Source organism: Cebus imitator, unplaced genomic scaffold, assembly GCF_001604975.1.
Source record: "Cebus imitator isolate Cc_AM_T3 unplaced genomic scaffold, Cebus_imitator-1.0 Scaffold207, whole genome shotgun sequence".
Classification (NCBI taxonomy): Eukaryota; Metazoa; Chordata; class Mammalia; order Primates; family Cebidae; genus Cebus; species Cebus imitator.
Genome location: NW_016107522.1, coordinates 1,318,274 through 1,323,964, shown reverse-complemented (window position 1 = coordinate 1,323,964; position 5,691 = coordinate 1,318,274).

Genomic DNA, 5,691 nt, shown 5'->3' with positions numbered 1-5,691 from the left:
CTGGGGCCGGGGTGTTGAAGTGTGCCTGGCGATTTAGTAAAGGCTGTGCAGCTCTGCCCTGCCCTGTGTGCCCTGAGACGAAGTGGGCAGTGACTTAGGGCTGCCCCTCTCCCACCCAAAGCCCTTCTTCTGTCTAGATTTCAGGTATACCTGTCTGATCCCAGCTAGGTGTCAGCTGGGCAGTTCATTTCAGCCTTCTCTGCTTGGCGTAAAGACACCATCTTCCCCCATGTCCCAATGTCTGCACGGGTGGGGTAACTTCTAGAAACTTTCACTAACCCCACATCTTTGCCATAGCCCCCAAGCTTCTCCACTTTTCTTCTCCAAAATCCCATTTCTCTTCCTGTGGGAAGAGTCAGGCCTTGGGGAGCTGGTTCTGCAAGCTGGCTATCTTTGTAAATCTGCTCCAAGGCCCTGGGGATGGAGGCTAATGTGCCCCAAGCTGACCCCCTACCCTCGAGAGTGGGGCAGGGCTGGCATCCTCAGTCATCCCCCACCACGCCCTGCTCTGCTCTGTGCTCAGCCCAGGTCCAGGTGCCGAGACCCGGTGGCACGCACAGCGCACTCCCAAAGCATGTTAGAACAAGACTCCACGCAGTAAGCAGGAAGGGGACTGCCAGGGCCATGGGATGTGCTGGGTAGCAGGTATGAACTCCAAGTCCTCAACAAGGGGTGGCTTTGGGACAAAGAAGTCTGTGAAGGGAGCTGGCCATGTGGATGCCAAGGAACCAGCATTCCCGCTGAGGAGCCAACATGGACAGAGACCCCGCCATGGGTGGGCGTTTGAGGAGCGTGACAGGCCTGGGGCCCAGGAGCAGAAAAGTGGCCAGAGTGGGCGGGAGGTAGGGCCTGTGGCTCCTGCCGGGCACTTCGGACCCCGGCAGTCCGAAAGGGGGTCTGCGCAGAAGCAGGAAATGATTGGAGTTGAGGAGCACGGTGCTGCTGTGTGAGGAAGGATTGCTGGGAGGCAAGGGAGGCTGGGGAACCTCCTGGATGATGCACCAGCTAGCTCGGGACCCCACAGCAAATGCCACCACCTGGCAGAGACTCCTGTCATTAGGTTCCAGAGCCTGGGAGCTGGAGAGCCAGGTGTCAGCTGGGCTGGTCCCTTCCAGGCCTCTCTGCTTGGCGTGGAGATGCCGTCTTCTCTGGGATCCTCACGTGGCCCTCCCTCTGTGTGTCCGTGTCCTCATCCCCTCTTCTCAGAAGGATGCCAGTCACCTTGGATCAGGGCCCTGCCCATGTGGTCTTGTTTACTTTCATCTCCTCTTTAAAGCCCCAGGTTCAAATACAGTCACATTCTGAAGTCCTGGGGTTAAGACTTTACCATATGAATTTTTGGGGAGGATCACATTTCATCCCACTACAGTGACAATGACAGGAATCCTGGGGAGGCATCGTGGAGGCTGGGGCCATCACAGCAGCAGGGAAGATGGTGAGCAGGGGTCAGATCCCACAGGCAGGCACTGAGGTAGGGTGCAGGGACGGCCTGCCCAGGTGAAGGCAGTAAGGGGGACACGGTCCACAGTGAATGTAACACCACCAATGACACTGAAGAAAAGTTGGTGACTTCAAAATATCACCATGTGCAGACAACAATATATTCGTTGATGCAATACTTCTTCAAAACCTGTTCTCATTTCTACCACTGTTGCTGTGATTGTTGAGTTCTGATAACATGTGTGTGAACCTCAAGCTTGTGCTGCTGTCACTTTTCCTCTCGTCAGCATGGTGCGCTGCAGACACTTTAATTCAGAGCTCCCAGCTGCACGGGTGGCCCCACATGGGCATCGGCTCCCACCAAAGTTCATGGGTTTCAGAATCACACCAGCCACCGTGGGCAAAATCAGGTCTCCAACCCCTTCAAGTAAACAGGACATTTAAAATAAACATTGACAGCACAACAATTACAAAGACAAGGGAAGGCTGGGCACAGTGGCTCATGACTGTAATCTCAACACTTTGGGAGGCCGAGGTGGGAGTTCAGCCTGGACAACATAGTGAGACTCATCTCTACAAAAATAAAATAAAAAATATCCAGGTATGGTAGCACACACCTGTAGTCGCAGCTACTAGGGAGGCTGAGGTAGAAGGATCGCTTGAGCCCAGGAGTTTGAGGCTGCAGTGAGCTATAATCGCTCCACTGCACTCCAGCCTGGACAACAGAGGGAGATCCTGTCTCAAAAAAATAAAATAAAATAAAAACAAGGAAACAGAACACCAGTTACTTCAACTCTGCCAGTCTGTGGGACAACTTGGGATGTTTATTTGTGTTTAAAATATGTAAAGTGGTAAAATAGTGAACTTCAAGGTTAAGCATTTTTTGTTTGACAAATATACATATTTGCTCATACATGAAATATTGCTGATATTAAATGCTATCTTTAAAAATGAAATTTAGACTTTTATTACTAATTGATTGTTATATAACTAAGAATCCAGGAAATACAGTGTTTCACCACTGTATTAGTCTGTTCTCACACTGCTATAAAAAACAATACCTGAGACTGGGTGATTTATCAAGTAAAGAGGTCTAATTAGCTCACAGTTCTGCAGACTGTATAGGAAGCATGGCTGGGGAGGCCTCAGGAAACTTACAATCATGGCAGAAGGCAAAGGAGAATCAGGCACATCCTATGTGGCTGGAGCAGGAGGAAGAGACAGGAGAGGAAGGTGCCACACACTTTTAAACAACCAGATCTCATGAGAGCTCACTATCATGAGAGCAGCACTGAGGAGGAAATCCACCCCCATGATTCAAATCACCTCCCTGCAGGCCCAACCTCCAACACTGGGGATGACAATCCAACATGAGATTTGGGTGAGGGTGCAGATCCAAACCATATCAACCAGTGATACCATTTAGCAGTGACCCAAATTGCACCTCTTGTGGTCAGTTCTGTCTTAGTGAAATTCACTTTTGGCCAGACTCAGTGGCTCACGCCTGTAATCCTAGTACTTTGAGAGGCTGAGGCAGGTAGATCACCTGAGGTCAGGAGTTTGAGATCAGCCTGACCAACATGATGAAACCCCGTCTCTACTAAAAATACAAAAAAAAAAAAAAAAGAAAAAATTAGCTGGGTGTGCTGGCACATGCCTATAATCCCAGCTACTCAGGAGGCTGAGGCAGAAGAATCACTTGAACCCTGGAGAGGGAGGTTGCAGTGAACCAAGATCGTGACACTGTACTCCAGACTGGGTGACAAGAGCAAAACTCTGTCTCAAAAAAAAAAAATCACTTTTATCATGGCATGATTATACATACAAAGTTCAATTTAAGACACTTTACACTCTGCATTTGTTTTCTGAACATGGTTGTTAGTTTTATTTCATGACTATGACTGATCGTAATTCTGCCATACAGAAAAGGGGTGTCTGGGTGAGTTTAGGCTGCCGTAACAAACTGCCGTAGACTGGGTGGCTTAAACAGCAAGCACTCCCTCCTCGAGCTCTGGAGGCTAAAAGTCCGAGATCAGGGTGGCAGCATGGTCGGGGTCCTCGCCTGGCCTTTCCTGGGTTCATGCAGAAAGAGAGAGAAACCTGGTATCTCTTCCTGTTTTAAAGGGGCAGGAATCCTACAGGGGGGCTCCACCCTCATAACCTAATCTCGGGGCCTCAGGGTATGTTTGGAAGGTGGAACAAGCAGGTGAGAGCTGACTGCAAGTGTGAGGATGGGGGATGTCGGGGTGCCTGGGCTGGCACCGGCTTCAGGAGGGGCAAGAGTGGCTGGGCATGGGCAGGGAGCAGGAATCAGGTTTTCAGAAATGTTCCATTTGTGATACCTGCTGGACATCCCCGCAGAGTTGTCAAGTGGACAGTCAGCTATTCAGCCCAGGGAGAGGTCAAGCCTGAAGAGCAGAACTCGGGAAGCTTCGATATTTATGTGGACTTGAATACAAGGAGATGCCTGGCGGCATCTCTAACAAGTAACAAAATGACAGTCACAGCTCTTCAACGCAGCCACAGGCATCGGAGAAGCAGCTCCCCTGGGCCTGGGCAGTGGCGGGTCCCAAGCTGGTCTGGGGGCCCAGCAAGGTGAGACCGAGGTGAGTCAGCCAAGCAGGGGTGGAGATGGGCAACACAGGGGACATCTTGAGAGCACAGTGAGAGGGCACCATGTCTGATGTGGGATTTTATCATCAGGGCTCAGGCGAAGAATGAAGAGTTCTAAGTAGGAAAGCGACGTGATCCGATTTGAGCTTTGAAAAGATCACATAAACTGCTTTGTGGAGAGGGGATTAGAGAAGCAAAGTAATCTATCCAGGTGAGAAATGACACATGTGGGCCAAGACAACGTCTGCAGAGATGGAAAAAGCCAGCGAAGCTGAGAAACCAGAGGCAGGTGACCCATACAGGAGATGAGTAAGGAAGGAGGGGAGAGGGTTGAGAAGGAATCCTGAATGTGGGGTGCCCTGTGCTGAGATGGAAAAGGCAAGGGAAGGGCACCATCCAGTTTAGACATAGCACAATAGCCATGTCGGGAGACCCAAGAGGAAGTGTCAGGTAGACTCAGACATCTGGATATGGGGGCAGGCTGGCTGGGGCTGCTACCAGGGCGGACAGAGCATCCTAGGAGGAGAGTCCGCCCTGAGCAAGGAAGGCTGAGAGCCAGGAGGACAGAGCCATCCTTAGGGTCCAGTAGAGGAGGAAGAGTGGGGCCAGCAGAGGGAGAGAGAGAAACTCAAACCTTGGAGGAAAATGGGGGCATAACAAGCCATCTCAGGAAGGAGGAGGCAGGTGCTCTGTGAGAGTCAGTCAGATGCAGCCACCAGTGTGCCTGGACTCGCCCTGCCCTGGCCTGAGGGCCCTGTGCAGGGGCGCCTGGAGGGGTGGGAGGAGCTGGACGCAAGTGACTGGGGGTGAAAAGGAGTGAAGCAGAGGTCGTCGGCGGGGACAGCCCCGCCGAGAGCCCTGGTTCCAGCCTCTTGGGTGTGTGACGTGGTGAGGAGCACCCTGCACACCCTGCGTGCCAGTGCCCATGCTGTGTTAAGGGTATGCCATAGGTTTGTTCATTAGATCTCACAACAACCCCATAACAGGGCAATGGGATTCTTCCCAAATTACAGTCAGAGAAACTGAGGCAAAAACAGTTTAAGAATGCGGGGTGGGGGTGTGGATCGCAGCCTAAATATTCCACCTGTGTGCTGTGCTCTCAGCCCGCTGCTAAACTCCTGAGCCAGATGGCAGCGGGGAAGGCAGAGAAACAGAAGGGGCTGGGGCCCAGTCCCACTTCCTCCCAGGACCTGGGGTGTGGCCTGCGGTCAGGTCTCTCTATGCCCCATTTTTAAAGAGGGGGCATAACCCCCGTTCTTCCTACTCTGCAGGGCTCCTTGCTAGAGAAATGAGACTTTGGTCATTCATTCAACAGCAGTGAACTTAGAACTCACTGACAGCGGGCCCTTGGCTAGGTCCTGGGTCCGGTCCGCAGTAGTGAGCAAAACAAAGTCCCTGCACGTAAGGGAGCTTACATCTCATGGGGGACCCAGGCAATAAGTAGGGAGACGTGGACAGATTGGGGGTACATGTAAAGGCAGAACCGGCAGAACCGGCAGAACCAGTGGAACTGGCCGGTGAGCCGGATGCAGAGTGAGGAGTAAGAGGAACCAGGACAATTTCTAAGACTGGGCATTGAGAAACTAGGTGGACAGAGGTGGCTCACACAGACATGAGAAAGACCCAGAGATAACAGAT